Below are 19,620 nucleotides of genomic sequence, written 5' to 3'. Positions count from 1 at the left end.
GAAGAGTTATTGGTTTTCCATTTGTTCAACTTTTTCCTTGTGGGGACAAGAGGAATACTTTCAATGCTGTTTACATGTTAGGCCAGAAAACAAGAGTTAAATTTTTTTTTTACATTAGTCATGGTGCAGTTATAGGAAAACATTGATTTTTTTTAAAGTAGTTGTTTTCATAAGTCTCATCAAATTTTGGAACCTTAGGGGTCACCAGGAACCAAAGGTCCCCAAACTTTTCCAAGCTCATCAGTTTTCTATTATTAGTTCCTTAGGGAATGAGCAATTTTGGAAGAACTGAGTCACATTAACCTCAGACAGGAAAGATTGACATATGAAAGAGAAAGCCAATTTATAAAATAATCATTAGAAATGTAGTCGTCAGGATAGCCATGTATTTAGAATATACAACCTGGATGAGTAGGTTGAACCCCACCCCTGCCCCCATTAGTGTTGTTGACATATCAGTTTGACATTTTCTAAGCTTCGGCTTTCTTTGTCTACGTTCCATAGGAACCACTATTCATCTGTTGTGGCAGCATCTGTTTTGATAAACTTAATTAACTAAATTGCCGTTTATATTATTTTTTCCTTAGTTATGGTTAGGAAGGCTGTATGTCTTAAGATAAGATTTGAGATTCCTCTCTTTTTTCTCGGCCACATGAATCAATGATTATTGAGTGACCAGTATTTGTCAAGTGCTGTGCAAGTAGCAAAGAGTGAGATGATAAGACAGACCCATTGCTCTCCTCAAACAGCTTACTCATTACAAACCATTCCTTCAAGAGGCCTATTACATCCATTTTCTGCTGCCTCTTATTACCTTCCATTTTTAAAAATGACATTTTTTTTCAACAGGTATTAAAATTATGAAAATAGGTGCTAAGCTTCCAAAGCACTGCCTTATCATGAAGCACCAATTTATAAAATTATATTCTTCTTGATGAGAAATGAAATTGTATTGATCAGATTCAGTAAAATTGGAATAATGCCAAATCAGGATTTGGCTTCCAGGATCCCAAAAGTGCAGAGGCTTTCATCCCCTATCTCTTCAGTTATTACCTAAAATGTCATCTTGAAATCAAGAACATACTGGCCATGAAGTCCACTAAAATAGAAATACACCAAAGCTTGAATAAGTCATTGATTGAAGAGTCAGAGAAGTCTAAGCCATCCTTACCTTTGTAATTGGCATTTATAACATATTTTTTTCCATTTCTTTGCCAGGAATAATGCTGTTAAAAATATAAGTTAAGGTGTTATGAACCTCACCTGATAGATACTTAAGCATCAGAGCTTTTATTAATAGTGCCTTGTCCTGTTAATCATTTTCTTACTTTCTTTAAAACCAAAATCAATGCTTACTGATGCAAAATTCTTCCTTCTTTTTCTACAAGAAAGATTTATAGGATAGAAGACTCAGTAAATTTTCACAAATACTAGAATTTTTCTAATAGAAAGAGATGCTTATATAGGGCTCACGCTTAGGAGTATATAATTTTTATATGCATTTACTTGAGCTGTGCTTGAGCTTATTTTTAGACAGTGAGTCATTTTGATTTGAAATGTTGTTGCATGCCTCAGAAGGGGATGGTTGCCAAACTCCAACATAGGACAAGAAAATAGCACCTCATTCACTCACCCAAAGCATAGGGCGATCAATGTACCAATGCCAACCAAATTGGAGTCTTTCCCCAGCTTGCAATTGTTGATGTGGTTACCTGCAGCTGCAGTGAGAAAAAATGTCTGATATGATTTTGAAGGGCAATGACCAAGCAAACAAAGGCTGTGATACTGTCTATTATATATTTCCCTCAGCAAAAAAAATCCAGAGTAGCCCAGAGAACTTCCTGCCATGACGAAACTGTTCTCTCTCTGTGCTGTTCAGTATGATAGCCACTAGACACGTGCGGTTAGAAGCACTTGTACTGTGGCTGGTGCAATTAAAAAATCCAATTTTTAATGTCATTCCATTTTAATTCATTTGGATTTAAATAGCTTCTTATTGTTAGTGACTACAGTATTGAACAGATCTAGAGAGAAAATCATCACACACAATAGAATCAGGCCTGTGCAGAATAAAGTTACTAAAGAATAATTCCATAGAGTGAGAAAGAAGGTTTAAGGGGTTTCGGAGTCAGGAAAAATGGATTTGTATCTCAGAGTCAAAGAAGCTGGTTTCCCATCTGAGTTCTATTACTTACTGATTTTGTAAACTTCATCAGCCTATTATGTCTCCCTCAGCCTCAGAGCCCTACTTTGTAAAACAAGTTAATAAATACAGAAGTGCTCAGTAAATTCTCATTCAAGAAAATGTAGCATTGTCAAATTATTTTACTCTTACTTAAAAAAGAGAGAAATGGCTAAGTAGGTGACACATGCAGTTTCTAAAGACACTTTGTAAAGAACTTAATTATTAATGCTGATATAGCTGTACATTTAGCGAGTTTTTAGGATGTTCCAGTCACATGTATTATCCTGTTTTACTCTCACAACAACTATATGAATTGGTATTATTATTATTATTAGTTTCATTTTAACATGAAAATATTCAGACTGAGAGACTAAATAACATGCTTAAAGTCTTATAGTTATCAAGTAATAGAAACAATTTAAATTTAGGTCTCTTCAGGGCCCAAAAATGTGTTCTTTGGTGAATGTATTCTTTACTGACTCCATACATGTAGAAACTGTCATACCCATTTTTGAAAATAATGTGCACTAAACATTCTGATAATTCCTCTCACCTAAAAATATCTAGGAATTCTAGAAAAAAAATACAACAAACTTCTTATTAAATGCCCACACAGATGTAAGAAAAATCCCCAAGGGTCAAATAAAAAAAAGGAACTAAAACATATATTTTGAGGATTTTAAAACTGAATTTTATCCCCTATATCAATTACTGGAAAAAGTATGACTTCACATTGCAGATCATTGACAAAGGACAAAACTACAGTTTCTAGTGATTTTTCACAGCTGCCAGTGGAAAAAGTAATAAACATCCCAATTAAAAAAAACACAAACATAATTGGCAAGTGAAGAAGCAGCCCAATGGTCTCTCAGACACGACACCTAAAGTACAAGTATCCAAAGAAATTGGACTCCATCAAAACTAAAACCTTTATTTTTCAAAGGATGCTATCAAGATAGCGAAAAGACAACTCATGATATTGGAGAATATAACTGCAATCATATATCTGATAAACGCTTGTCTTAAAACTCAGCAATAAAAGATACTCAATCAAACATGAGAAAATAATTTGAATAGACATTCCCCCAAAGATGGTATACAAATAGTAAATAACCATATGAAAAGATGCTCAATATCATTAGTCACTGGAAAATGCAAATGAAAACCACCATGAAACACCATTTCATATTCACTGTGATGGCTAAAATAAAAAAGACAAGTAATAACAAGTGTAGGCAAGGATACAATGAAATTTATACTTTCATGCATTGCTGATGGAGATGTAAAATGATGCAGCTGCTTTGTAAAACAGTTTGGTGATTCCTCAAAATGTTAAAGATAGAGTTGTCACCTGACCCAGCAATTCTAATTCTAGCTATCTACTCAAGAGAAATGGGAAAAAATGTCCACACAAAAATGTGTACATAGCAACATTACTCATAAATAGTACAAAAGTGAAAACACCCAAATGTCCATGAACTGTATGAAAACAATATCCACAAATGGAATATTATTCATCCATAAAAAAAGAATGAGGTGCTGATACATATTACAACAGGGACGAAACTTGAAAACATTATAACTGAAAGAAGCCAACACAAAAAGCTCCAATTCTTTGACACATTTTATATGATATGTCCAGAAATGGAAAACCCATAGAGACAGAGAGTATATTAGTTGTTGTCAAAAGCTAGCAGAAGGGGGAATGAGAAGTAGCTGTAATGAGCAGGGTTTTTTGGGGTGATGAAAATGCCCTGGAGTCACATGGCAGTGATGGTTGCACAGCCTTGTGAATATACTGAAACCTACTGAATTTTATACTTTAAAAGGGCAGGCAAAAGCAGGTTCACTATCACTAAACCTTATTTAACATAATTTCTAAAGTATGTACCTAAAAAATCCCAGAAGCAACAGCTGAGATGCAAGAAGTAACGCACAGAAAAAAATAAGCAAAAAGAATTCGAAACACTTAGATAAGTTAAAATAAAGATATCCACTGTTGGCTTTGTAGTTATGTGGGTTGGTAATTAAGAATTCAGATAAGATTTTCTTGAGCCGTCCACAGGATAAATTCTGCCCTCAGTATTGTCATTAGAAAAGCTCACGTTTCAGCCATTCCAAGGTGTGTGTATGTGTGTGTGCAAACATTTTCCAAGAGCTCAAAATGCATCACAGTATTTTCACTTACTTCACTGGTTTCTCTTTGTTCCTTTGCCAGAAACTTGCAGTGAGTTCATTTAGTTCTGAATGGGCAACACCTGCTCTGCTTTGCACTCAAATTCTATCCACTGGGTGGTATGACCAGTGACATACTTCCAAGACTCTGAAAACCATATGATCTTAGAATTACAAATGAGAATTCACAGTTAGTTATTTGAGCTTCAGAGATCATTGGAAACAAAGACTACATCCAAATCCACAGCCTATTTCTACTAATGCATAATCATTTCATTTTTAATGTTAACTGATGATTATCACAAACTTCTAGGTTTTAAAAAAGTTAAACCCTGTCAACTACAATTAAAAATAAATTTTAAGAAAAGGAAAGTTAAGTGAATTCAGTTCAGATTCCACTTTTTATGATCAATGATTTATTGATAAAGTGAAAGGACTGAGAGGAAATTCGATGGGAATAGCATATTCAGTATTTATGCAGCTCGTGATAAGGTAGATCCTAATGCGAATGAAGTTTTGTATTTTTTTAAACATCTTTTTATTGCTTTTAGAGAGAGAAGAAGGGAGAGGGAGAGAGAGAGAGAGACATTGATGTCAAAGAGAAACATGGATCAGCTGCCTCCTGAATGCTCCCTACTGGGGATCAAGCCCACAACCTGGGCACCTGGCCTGACCGGGAATCGAACCAGCAACATTCCGGTGCACAGGATGACATCCAACTAACTAAGCTGCACCCACCACGGCCTAAATGAACTTTTTTTTTTTAAACTGCAGTTACTGCTCAGTATAATGATGATCCATATTCAATCAAGGGTTTGTCATCTTCAAGGTAGACAGGACCAAAACAGATAATTCACCCAAATAGAATTGTTAGCTTTTCAAAAATATAAAGAAAAGGGATATGTTCTAATAGTTATTCTAATTCTGTGATGTGATTTTAGATATAAAAGAAAACTAGAAATTTCATAAATTCCATTATTGGAAAGATCACCTCATACCATCAATCAATCAATAAATTAATACTTAAGTAAATAAATAGACCAAGATAGGTGAAGCTGACTATTCCGAATGACCAAGCTCATTTGGAAGAATTTGCCGTGTGAATAAACTAGGCTACTTCACTGCTTTCATGCACAGGGCATTCAGAATACATGCACAATATTTATTTTTGTTAGCCTTTCAGTTGTTTAATTTCTTTTGGCATTTGTGGTTTTTACAGCATAGATTATATGATTAATTTATGTTTTCCTAATTGGACAGCTAAATACTTTTGTATATATTAATTTTGCACAGTGCCTAGATGTTTCCAGAAAACTCTAATGAACTAATTAAATAAACCAACACACAACCCAATTTACGATTCATCCATCATTCATCTGCTGATTCTAACATCCCCTTACTTCCCTGGTATGCATGAGTTAGCAGAATATATAAGGAGAAAACAACACCATAATAATGCTTTGTATTAGATTTCCTGTACTGGCTGATAATTAACATTAGCAGGTTATCTTTCCATTAGAGAAAGAGCTGAAGGATATCAATTATTGGGCTCAATGCCTTTCATTTTGTGGTCTGAGGCAAACTGATATCAGACTTATGACAATGTAGCCTGTCAGTCTCCTCACTCTCTACCCAATTAGGGACAGCTGCCCTTCAGTGGTCAGTGAGGAGAGGAAGAAGGGACCCTATAACTCTGCTGGCTTTTGCAATTAGAGAGCGAGCTTGAAGAAAGAGCAGTGTTCAGCCTCTCAGTGGCCTGGAAGCATAGGTATTTGCTTTCATTAACACCTCTATTGATATCACACAGCTCTTGCAAAAGACAACCATATATGCCTCTACCAAAATCTTGTTGTAAAATCCCGAAATATTTAAAAATATATGTGGAAATGTTTTATGAATAGTAGATTATATAAACATCATGGTGTGTATGAAATAAATTTATCGGGAAGCTTAACATTATTGTCCTGAATTTTTGTTATTGTCAATAAAACCCTAAACATGGTCATCTGCTCAAGGGGTTAAACCAGTTTAACTTTCTAGTCAACTGCATTTCAAGGAATTATGCTAACATTAGGGAACTGGAAATCCTGATGATTATGATTTAATATATAATCCCTAAGGATTAGAGAAAAAGTAAACTTTCCTGCAACAAAACAAAACTAAAAAACATTGGAAACAACTATAGATAGAATTTGCTGACTCTCCTTTGTTTAGTTTAAATACTTCCTTACCCCTGAACTTCTCTGCATGAACTAAATTACTACTAAATTTAAGTTTCTTGTACAGAATAGACAGTGTAGGGGAAGTCCATATATTGCCATCTGCTGGTTGGTTTTCTGAGATTCCATGATCTGTCTTTTTGAAAGTCACGTTCCAAATACAAATCTCCACAAATATTAGAAGGTAAAAAATGAACTACTTTATTTGCATTTAATTAATTTAGAGATCCAGACCACAGCTTGAATATTGAAGGTATTTAACTGTATCACAGTTATGGTGGCTTTACTAAGTGGCTTGTTAATCTCACATCAATGATTATGACTTTTAATTTTCTTTTAAGTTGCCCTGTATTTGAGAAGCCAGACCAACAGTGAACAAAGACCAGGGACAAGGGAAGGAAATAAAGAACTGCTGGCTAGCACCTGTAGGGGGTAACACCACTTATGAAACACATGTCTTGAGACATTTGAAATTATTCTTGGCAGGTATATCATAAACAGATCCTCAGCCTAAGCCAGAGTGCTTGGCCATTGTAATTAAAGTTACATTATAAAAAGCTCCCGCTGTTTCCTTCTGAAAAATGCTGACAGAGACTTCCTCCAACAACTATGACAGTATTTCCAACACCTCTGCATTTGTTATTCCTGTGGCTGCAAACAACAGCACCCACCTTTACATTAGTTAGTTACATGGCAAATTAGGGAGGGCAGGGAGATGCAACCAGCGTAATCCCACAGGAGACAGAACAGTGTGCCTTTGGGTCAGAGGGCAGCCTCTTCAGAGAGCAGCAAGGAAAGGAAAGGCCATTTGGCTTTTTAAAACTCAAACCAAAGAATTTATATGTGTATATACACAGCCCAAGGACATGGACAATGGTGGGGAGAGGGACTGGGGAGGGGGAAGGAACGGGGTGGAATGGGTCATAGGGGAGAAAAAGGGACATCTGTAATATTTTAAACAAAAATAAAATTTAAAGCAAACAAACAAACAAAAAACTCAAAAGGAAATTACTTCTCTGAACTAGTAATAAACTGAAACTACAAAATCACAAATAAGAATATAATAGAGAGAAGGTGCTAAAGCTGAGGGAGATGAAGCTTCAGGGTGACACCAAAAGAGGTTATGCCATTTTATTTCATTTCACAGAACCTGAAGTATTTGGTAGAGAGCTATGTGTCTGGAATGGTTAAATATCTGGAGATAGAGGAATAAATTAAATGACTGTTTTAAGACTTGCAGTCGTATCACTGTAAATGATAAGTGCAAGCAATAAGGCTTCAGGGCTTTGTATCTAAACTTAGCACTCATAAGAACTAAATATAGTGACAAAAGGTAACAGCTGCTTTATGGATCAAAATATGAGCCTACCCCATCACTAGGAGACAGTGTTAGATACTTTAAGACATACTTATGGAAACAAGAAACTAAGAGTAAATATTATAACTAGGAACAGGACAGGAAAGAACCCTGAGAATTTGCTGTGGTAATTCTGTCTACCCTCCTCTGTCTTGACATCCCAGCTTTCCTGACCCTTGGGGAGGCCTTCTACAAACTTGTTTTAACTGTGCTCACTAAATCTCTCCCTGCAGGGAACAGCCTTAAATTGTTAAATATAAACTAGTTCCTATTAGATTAAGTTGCTTTAAATAAAAAATGTTTTCATGTAACAAGGTTGCTCTACCCAGCAAAGCTATCATTTAGAACTGAAGGTCAGATAAAGAGCTTCTCAGACAAGGAAAAGCTAAAGGAGTTCATCACCACCAGACCAGCACTACAGGAAATGTTGAAGGGTCTTCTTTAAGAAGAAGCGAATGAACAAAACAATCTAATGAACTAAATAGATCCAGAGACATTGACGCATGCAACAGATGATCATATTTCAGAGGAAAGAGGGAAGGGGGTGGAGGGTGGGAAGAGATTAACCAAAGAAGTTATATACATATATGCATAGGCCATGGACACAGACAATAACAGGGTAAAGGCCTGGGGAGGGGGTGGGAGCGAGGTGGAGGGGTCAATTGGGGGGGAAAATGGGACACCTGTAATACTTTCAACAATAAAGATAAATTTTAAAAAATGTTTTCATTTTAATAATTTAAAAAGTACATCATTCTTCACCCTTCCATGTGCTCATAAAACTCCTTTCAGTGGACATGAATTTGTTCATTTGTTTATGCCCACAGAGATGTCTACAGAAGACATTCTTTGTTCCAGAGACACATGCAAGTACTAGATACAGAAAAGTGAACAAGTCAGACAGTATATCCCCTTATAAAATGTATTCTAGTGGGGAACGCAGATGATAAAGAATTAAACAAATTAATGAATGAATAAATAAGAGATGTAAAGATAAACAAATTTGTGGAACAAAATAAATATTAAACAGCTAATCCAAGATATGAACATTTAATAGTGTGTACACACGATCCCCAGAATAAATAATCAATATTGCCTTATGGAAAAACACCATAGATGCACATAATGCACTTGAGTTTAAAGGGGATGGTCATTGACATTTAGCCTCTGTGTATAAATTTCCCCTTTTGTAAATTTAAGATAGTAATTTTTTCATATTCTTTGTGCCTAGAGTTCTGTGAGAGGTAGAATCAGTTGCATGACAAGGAAACAGGTCTAGCCTCCTGGAAGTTAGCACACCTTTACCCTACAGAATTTTCACACTGTCCCACCACTATATCTGGGTCCCTTTGTTTTGACTTAGAGCCCCCTGACCACTGCTGTCTTCAGGGACTGTGTATCCTAGCTATTCATGATGAAGAGAAGGCTAAATTCTAGACATGATTGGAGACATGATATGTAAAAACAAGATAATATGAAAAAAAGGATAGGAAATACCAATTGTTTACAAAGACATGACCAGTGGGAAGACTGGCTGGCAGAACCCACCAAAGCTGAATGTGCACATGTGCCCCATGAGCCACCATTGATACTTCTAAAGAACCTAAAGAACATAATACTTAATATATTCAACAAAACACACATATTAGACTTTTTCTGGCAGCACGATATGTAACAGCCAAAAGCTAGAAACAACCCAAATGTCCATCAACAGTTGAATGGATAAAGTGTGGTATATTCACAAGATGCAATACAACACAGCAATGAGAATGAATGAACTGCAACTACAAGCAAAAATATGGATGTCACAGGTGTGATACTGAGCAAAAAACAACAACAAGGCACAAAAGAATAAATATGATATGATTCCATTTACAGAAAGCAGAAAATCAGGAAATAATAAGCAATGGAAACAGGACACAAACAAGTGGCTCCATCTGGGGTTATTGGGACTGGAAGGGAGGAAACGGGGGCTTCAGGTTACTATTATTATTCTTTCACTTGATCTGGGTGCTGGTTATATTGACATTTACTTTGTGAACATTCATCCATATGTGCACTTATACATAACATATGTAAAAGTTTATTGTACTTCAATTAAATAATTTTACTTAAAAAATGCTAAGACGTTTTAGTATTTCTAGGTCTCCCAGTCTAAGAGTCAGTACCCATTGAGCCAGAATCAACTCCACAGTAACCTGCATTCTTTTCCCTATATCCCTCCCCAGGCCTCTATGAAAACCAGCCAACTCCGGAATTATTTGGTAAGTTTTTCTTTGTCATTGCCCTTCCTTTACCCTTACCATACTTCATCCATTCACTTTAAAGTCAAACTGTGATAACGGTTTGCAACTAAAGATCCATTATTTTAATTGACAAGTTTCCATAGTAGATTGCTGTGTGTTACTATTTCTCTGACTTGTTCAGCAGACAGGAACACTTGGGGGCTCTATTAATAGTTGTTTTAGACATAGCAGGTAAGCAACTCTACTTCTTGTGGGGAATAAACATTGACTTTTAGATGGAACAGCTTTTGGGCATTGGGGGCCAGGATGAAGTACCATTGCATTGAAGGATCTGACAACAGAAATGAATAAACCAGTGCCTTAAAGTGTCTTCAATGTGGCTTAAAAATGGAAGACATTCTCTCATCTCTCGCTCCATAAGTCCTTTAATGATTTCCTATGATTTTTCCCTACCCAATTTTCCTTTCCCAGTCTTCACTTCCAAGTGTGCTCCATGCCACCTCTCTACAGTCCAGTATGGTATTCAAGATGAATGGCCATTCTGTTTGGTAATATTTTAGTAGCAGGACTAGCAGTATTCCTTTATTCTAACAGTTCATACTTTGCATTACAATTTCACCTCTACTTATAAGGATTCCTTGAAGTAGGCTTGTTACTTCATGAATGGAGAAAACTTCCTTTTCAGGCTATTTTTCAAGCCATGGGTGTCCAACCCCGGCCATTCCCTCTGCATTTTCTATCCCTTTTCCTGTTTTCTCTAGAATCATTAGAATGGAGTAACTGAACTCAAGTTTCACTTCACTGGTATCTGTAAAGTTCTTTCCTATGAGGCTAAACCAGGTATTTACGTGGTCTGTTCTGGCTGTGATGTTATATGATATAAAATAAATATCTCACTTAACTTCTTGTTAAGGAAATAGTAGCTTGACAGCTAGGATAAACAATCAGCAGCCTCCCAGTTCTAATGTATCATTAGCTTTTCTGCTCTTTTGTGGCAGAAATTTAATGAATGGAGCAACTTAAATTAAGACTCATACCTCAACATTATTACATATTCACCACTTAATTCTAAGGACTATTAAAGATAGTGTTATTAAGAACAGCCTGATAAAAGGAAAAACAGGTTTGGGTAACTATTGACATGACCTGTATCAACATAGTTTATCTTTGGGGACTAAGAATTGAGGCCACTTGTGTCAACATGACTTGACATGTTTTTTCAAAGAAGATGAAACCTTAAAACAATATATTATTTTATTGTTTGCTTCAAGGAATTATTGCAAATCAACTTATCCAGGTTAAAGTTTGCTTTTGTGAGCAAATAGCTCTCCTCCTGGGACAATAGGTTGCTCACTTGAGCAAAGAGGTCATTTTCCATGAAACAGTTTACTTAGCAAGTTTTGCAACAAAACCCGTATCTTGTTGTATCCACAGATCCTAACTATGTCACACATTTGTCCAATCCCATTTTTTGCCTCCTTTGAAAGACCTGTTTTAATCTGCTTAAACCCAAATTTCCAAACTGTTTGCCCTCTCCTGATTTCCTATATCTGATATACTACTTAGACATATTCATGCATCCATCCACTCATCCATCCTATGCATCCACCCATCTATCCATCTGTCTAGGTGATTTTCCTTCTCACTACATGGAGGAAGTCTGACCAACTTAGTTGTGTTTGGTCAATAGTTTTCCTGGTGACTTACAGTCAACAAACAATAGAAACGAATGTTACTGCATAATTATTAAGGCTGGCTTAACAGTAACAATAAAAAATTGTTGTATTTTAACCATAATGAATGCATGCTTAATGAATTCCTTTCACTCATAAGTCTTTATCTTATTAGTCATAAATATTTTAAATGTTAAAAATTGCTATGTCTGCCTAGCCGGTGTCACTCAGTGGTTGAGCATCAACCTAGGATCCAGGAGATCACGGTTCAGTTCCTGGACAGGGCACATGCCCAGCTGTGGGCTCGATCCCCAGCAGGGAACATGCAAGAGGCAACTGATCAATGACTCTGTCATCATTGATGTTTCTCTCTCTCTCTCTCCCTTCCTCTCTCTGAAATTAATAAGGACATATTTAAACAAAGAAAAGAAAAAAAGAAAAGAAAAGAAAAGAAAAGAGAAAAGAAAAGAAAAAATTGCTTGATATATAAGCATCACCTAACTTTTTTTTAAATCCTCACCAAAGGATGTGTTTTATTGGTTTTAGAGGCAGAAAGAAGGAGAGAGAGAGAGAGAAAGAAATATCAATGTGAAAAAGAAACATCGATTGGTTGCCTCTTGTATGCGCCCCAACTGAGAACCGACTGCCAACCTAGGTATGTGACCTGACTGGGAATCAAACACGTAACTTTTTGGTGTACAGACTGCACTGCAACCAATTGAGCTACACTGGCCAGGGCGCATCACCTAACTTTTTTAAGGGCCCAACTAAAAAGGGAAATAAACCTGTTTGATTCCATTGAAAGCATCTTAAATCAAAGGACTGATAAAGATGGGTCTTAATTAGCATGATTAAGAAAAGGATAATTATAACCTTATTCAATTTCTTTTTCCATGCAATTAGATTACAGAATTTTAAAGAAAATTAAACCTTTCTTTTTTTTTTTTTGAAACATATCTTTATTGATTTCAGAGAGAGGAAAGGAAGGGGGAGAGAGAGATAGAAACATCAATGATAAGAGAGTCATTGATCGGCTGCCTAGCCCGCACCCGGGCATGTGCCCTCACCAGGAATTGAACCCCAATCTCCTGGATCCTAGGTTGATGCTCAACCGCTGAGCCATGCCCAGCCAGGCAGAAAATTAAACCTTTCAATAAAAAAGAAAGCAGTTAAACCTTAACTGTAAACTTATTTTTAAAATCCCACTCAGAATTGAAACTAAAAAAAGCAATTGATCTGGACTAATATGGACTATAATTAATATGGACTAATGGCTTAATTTAACCTCCAAGAAGTTGTTAAAAATAAATTTTAAAAAGTATTATTAATAAAGCACATTCATTGTGGAAATAACAAGATTTCAGTTATGTCTCTCTCCAGGAAACTCCAAGTTCAAATTTGGGCAAAATTTAAAGACGTCACCTGTCCTCATTGATGTCTACACATTACTGAAGGAGAGAGATACTCAACTCAATTCTAATGTTGTTATTTAATTGCTCATATATGTGATGGTACTAAGGTACAAGAAGGGTTTTGAATATTTCATGCAATTATGATTGAAAAAAGGAAATCTTCAAGACATTAACTCACTCGAGAAATATTTTTGGGAATCTTACTCCTGGTCTAGATTGTTCTTAAAAAGAATTAATTTTAAAAACAGTCCTGTAGGTCTCCATAAATGACTTAATGATTTGATCACACAAACTCCTGAATTGTGCACCTGACACTATACAACTTGAGACTGAGGAGGAATGTTAATTTCTATTTCAGAATGTCAAATTTACCAAGAAATAAGATTTTATCCATTACAGTCTTCTTTTGAAATGACTGAACTAGACCTTTAGGCTCTCAAATAATGTACTTTGTGGTGCTATCACAAAGCTTTCAACTATATTTTAAAGAGCTAAAAGAATGTAGATTTAAATTTAGTAAGACAAATTTTGAGAAATCTTAGAAGTAAAATGATAATAAAATAGCAAAAAATCTATGCAGCTTAATTTACACAAGTAGATTACATGCAGAGAATGTAACCTACCTACATACATATATAGGAGCTTGTGTAAACACATTAACTCCAAATTACTTTTCTTTAGAATTAAATTAATGGCTTGTCTAAGCAAATAACTCAGCTGCTTGCTTGGCTTGGACTATAAAGTTGAACTTTAATGCTGTCTACATGCTGAAAACTTTTACAAACTCAAGTGTTCTTGATAAATAACTTGCTTCTACCCTTGGTGGTGTTTCATTAGTTACTAACCAATCTTTAAAGAATGAAGGCCAGAGTTAAGAAACAAATGAGATGGTGAAAAATACCCAGATGCTCTAAAATTTTCCCATATGTATTTCCCCTCGATGGCCCTCAATAGTACGTAATTAAACAACAAAGGTTCCACAAATACTTGCTTTTTCACACCAACCCTATTTTTCATAGAACATACAGTTGTTTTGATATTTTTATATATTTCAGCTTACTATTATTAGCATATATATTTTAGCAGTTTCCCAAATATTGGCAAAGGATTCACATCAATACTGGTTGATATGGTTGAGTGAGAGTCAAAAGCATAAACATTATGTAGTCAGGGATCTTATCCATAAGGTCGATATCATTACCTATTTATGACAGGTCCCACATGTCCCCGTGTAGAAATGAAGATATAATGTCTGCCCGGGTTTCGTCTTTTATGGGGGGAAACTACTTTAAAACATAGTTTTGCTCTTTATCACTTTCCTCTACTTTGAAATATCTGAGGTACAAACTACTGTTTCTCTGCTAAACAAACAAAATATGTTGCTTACAAGATCATAGACCTTAGCTGTTGTCTATCTCATTGCTTCTATTTTTATGCCCCATATTTTCTCTTCTTTCAATTCATACAGTTAATCAAGAAAATAAAAGAATATAAAACACAATGCCCAGTAAGGGTATACAATTAAACTTATAGCTTTGTTTCTTTTAAATTATAAATTTAGATCAATATCCATATATTTCTATATACTGCACAAAGGTGCTATCAGTTTAAAAGTGTGCTAATCATAGGTGCTTCTTCTGTCTAATACAAAGCCATACTTTTTAAGCATCTGTCTTTGTTTATGAAATCTAGCATTTTAATTGCTTTTAAAGTCCTTTATTTTTCTAATTTAAAAAGTAACAAATGCTCACTTTGGAAATATGTAACATTTTTAAACTTAAAAAACACACACTTTATAATCCTATCACTCTAAAATGGCCATTGTTAATGCTTTGACACACTGCCCTCAAGCCTTTGTTTTTACTCACATACACAGATTGAGATCACATTGCACATAATTATGTAACTTGCTATTTTCACTTAACAATATATCACAAGCTTTTGGTTCTCATCTGAGCTTCAATAATCATCAACATTTTGTTAATATTGTTTCATCTGTTTCTCCATTTACATTGGGTGGGTGGGGAAAAGCATTAGAATATTTGAAAACAAATTTAAGATATCTTTTTCAATTTATCTGTAAATATTTAAGAGCATAGTTCTAAGAATTAAGAGGTTTTTAACATTTACACCATGGAATTCTATGCAGCTGTAAAAAAGAAGGAGCTCTTACCCTTTGGTACAGCATAGAGGGACCTGGAGAGTATTATGCTAAGTGAAATAAGCCAGGCAAAGAAAGACAAACATCACATGATCTCACGCATATGTGGAATCTAAGGAACAGAATAGATTGATGAACAAGATAGGACCACAGACATGGAAGCATGGAGCAGACCAGCAGGTCTCAGAGGGAAGGAGGGAAGGAGGGCAGGAAGAGATTAACTGAAGAATTTACAAGCATATATGAACAGCCCCTGGACACAGACAGTGGACAAGCAGGGGCCTGAGGTGGGGTGGGAGATGGGTGGAGGGGGGTGAGGGAGAGAAATGGGGAACATCAGTAATACTATTAACAATAAAAAAAGTTATTTTCAAAAAATAAAAAAAGGTTTTTTCTAAAAAAAAACACCTAACCATAATCCCATTATCACCTTACCAAAATTAATACATAATTAGCACATCATACTCTCTTAATATCAGTTAAAATACAGCCCATTATAAATGTAGACTCTGGTCTCAGAAGTGACTTTTATTCATAACAGGATCTAAACAAGGTACTCAAATAGCCTTTTGTTGATTTGTCTCCCAAGACTCATTAATATATAATAATGCTCCTTCCTTTATTTTTCTCTTTGACATTTAATTGTTGTAAAGAATGAGTCATTTGTTCTGCAGAATTTCTCACATGCTGAATTTTGGTAATGGCCTCTTTATAGTGCCATATAACTTATTTTTCTATCCCCTGTGCTTCCTATAAAGTGGTAATTGGACCTAGGGCAGTCTTTCCCAAAGAATTTTCTGCAGTGATCTATATGTGTCTAAATGCTATCCTCAGCTACACTGAATACTACTTCAAATGTGGGCAGAATGAACTTTTATTTAACTTAAATTTAATTTTAAACAGGCATATGTGGCTAGTGATAACCATATTGCATTTTAGAGAAAGGGATTGAAATATACATATATTTCTTTTTTTCTTAAAGGCCATTCTAATGGGCATAAAATGGTATCTCATCGTGGTACTGATTTGCATTTCCCTAGTGACTAATTTTGTTGAGCAACTTATCTTATCATGGTTCTTATTGGCCATTGTGCATCTTCTTTGGAGAAATGTTTAAGTACTATGTCCATTTTTAAATTGGCTTTTTTTTTTGCTGTTGGATTTGAGGAGTTCTCTACATGTACTGGACATTAATCTCTTATTAGATGTGCAATTTATAAAAAAAAAATTTCGCATTCCATTGTTCTTTTTCTTTTTACTGTTGATGCTGTTGGTATCATATACTAAAGGTTTTGATTTTTATGAAGTTTAGTTTGTCTATTTTTTCTTTCATTGCCTATTATTTGGGTGTCATATCTATGAAATCATTGTGAAATCCAATGTAATGAAGCCTTCCCTTATATTTTCTTCTGAGAGTTTTATAGTTTTAACTCTTATGTTTAAGTGTTTGATTCATTTTTAGTTAATTTTAACATATGGTGTTAGGAAAGGGGTTAAATTCATTCTTTTGCCTATAGATATCTAGTTTTCCCAGCACCATTTATTGAAAAGACTGTCTTTTCCCTATTGAATGGTCTTGGCATTCTTGTTGAAAACTAATTGGCCTTACAGGATGTTCCTCCCAAAATGTATATTCACTTTAACAACTGATAGCTCAATTTTGAAAATGAAATGTATTTTAATAAATACTGCCTTTATAATTATTCAGAGTATTTGTGTACATTTTGGGGGACACCCTATATATATGCAAGGGTTATTTCTGGGCTTTCTGTTCTGTTGCATTGGTTTAAATGTCTGTCTTCATACCATTATCATGCTGTTTTGTTTACTCTAGCTTTGAACAACCTACAATGAATAATTTAAGCACAGGCCATTTCTGCCAGCCTCACCCAGTGTACCAAATGACTGGCTACTTGGCTGAGGTAGTGTTCGTCAGGCTTTCCCACTGTAAAGTTACTCCCCCCTTCTCCAAGCTCTTTTCCTTGGAGGGAAGTCACTAAGCCCAGCCCACATTTAAGGAGTGGAAAGTCATTCCTCCTTTACCTGAAGACCGTGTATCTACATAAATTATTTGGAATTCTTTTGCATGGGAGATCTGTTTCCACCTCACTTATTTATTTACCCAGTCATTTATTCATATCAATATGGACTCATAGGTATTTATTTTACATCTTGGGTTAAATTCCAATTCTTTCTTTCTCTTTCCCTTTCCCTTCCTCTTTTCTCTTTCCCTTCTTCTTTCTTTCTTTTGTGTTTCTTTTTCTTTCTCAAAATAGAGTTAGCTTTGGCCATTTGGAGTGTTTTCAGTTGGCTCCTGTGTCCCTTTGACAGGACCCATCATTTCATGATATATATTTTTTTTTTAGTATTTTATTTTCTGATACTACAAGATGCTGCATGTTCATCTTGTATATTTCATGCCGCAGTCCTAGAATCCACCATTTCTCCAAGGATCCCTGGTTCCTTTCATTAGAGAAACCAGTAGCTGGACATGAGCTGGGCTCATTGCTACTAGTGCCTCAGATTACAGAGCAAAGAAATACACGTGCCTCAGATGACAGAGAAAGGAAATATGTGTGTATATTCTAACATGTGTATATATATATATATACCTATGAATATTCCTATGTGTAACAATTTGTATTTACATTAAGATAACCACCAGCTCATACTCATATATCTAACTCTAACCAGTTAGTACCTGGATCATTCCAGGCACCACTCCTTGGCTCTCTGTAGATTCCCACTCCTGAAGTACCTTTTTGACCCCTCATCTACTCCAAGTTCATGGTGGAGTCATGCCTCATGTATCATATGTCAAAGTGAAATCATGATGACTTTCTACTTGGTGTAGTCACTGCTCAAATCCTGAGCTATTGGTAAAGCTACTTTCACAAGACACTGAATTTTAGTGTTAGGTGGATTCCATGTAGTATGTTTCCAGCCTCTCCAGTGGCCCATCCTTGTCTCCAGACCCAGGGCCAAACAATGTTGATAGCAGTGTTTTGTTAGGAAGTAGTACATTGACTTCTGTGACACTAATTTCTCAGGAAAAAATGGTCTCTTTGTGTCGTATCTGTGGTTCAGCCAGTGATCATATTTTTACCATAACCAAAGGCTGCATATATCATCTATGCCATTAGGTTTAAAGCACAATGGATTCAGGTTACATGTTTTGTATACAAGTGTCCAGACACATGTTCCCTTTGGGATGGTCCACATTAAAGGCTCAAGAATACAGAAAGAATCTCCTCTGTAATGGCCAAGCTTGAAATAATCCAAACTGAAAGGCAAATGTGTACTCTTGAAAAATTAGTTCATTAATTTTATAGGTGGGATAACAAGGTGGGACATATTCCCAGACTTATTCTGGGAAGCTGTATTCAAATTTTAATTCAATTTCTATTTAATAAAGAGAAAAATGCATGGGGGAAAATGGTCCTACTTTTAAAACTTACATTATTGGCTGCATTTCTACTTCTTGTGGTTTGTTTGGTTTTTGTTGTTTTGTTTTTTTTTTGTTTTTCGTTTTGTTATTTGCCTCCTCAGCCAGTTAATCGCAGCAGCTACTAGCTTCCTACATCCTAATTGCTTTTCTTTATTTTTTCTCAGCATATTATAACCTTTACCAGATTTCCCTCATGTGTATCTCTACTTCACCTCTGTCTCATTTTCTGGTCTTTCTGATGAACAGTGCCTTTCTTTTCTTTCCTCAGAATTAATTCTACTTTTTAAGTAAGAACAACTCTCACAGTTCTAAGGTGCAAGTGACTAAGTACTTACCATTCCTATTGCATGCTTAGTTTGGAGAGATTTTATGTTCCCTAATCCTCTGCTTTGTTGCAACATACCATGTGGCTTTTGCTAATGTTGAAAGTAACAATGTGTTTCTAATCTAATTTACTAATGTGGAACAGCTTTCTTCTGAATCACAGTGGTGTAACCATTGACAACCAGGGCTTTGGCTCATGTTGAGCGTGAGTGTGTGGGATCAGGAAATAAAATTTTCCAGCATCTCACTATCCCAATTTAATCTCCATCAATCTTTGTGAATTAATTAACAAGTAGTAAGCGATGCTGTACCAGTAAATGTTTGTGAACAATTATGTGGTTTCTTGGAATGTTTATCATCCAAAAGCCACCTCATTGAGTTCAAACAGGCTTTAATTATGCGCTCACTTCTTTTATTTGA

The sequence above is a fragment of the Miniopterus schreibersii genome, assembly GCF_964146895.1.
Source record: "Miniopterus schreibersii genome assembly, chromosome: 1".
Classification (NCBI taxonomy): domain Eukaryota; kingdom Metazoa; phylum Chordata; class Mammalia; order Chiroptera; family Miniopteridae; genus Miniopterus; species Miniopterus schreibersii.
This window is presented reverse-complemented; position numbering follows the sequence as displayed.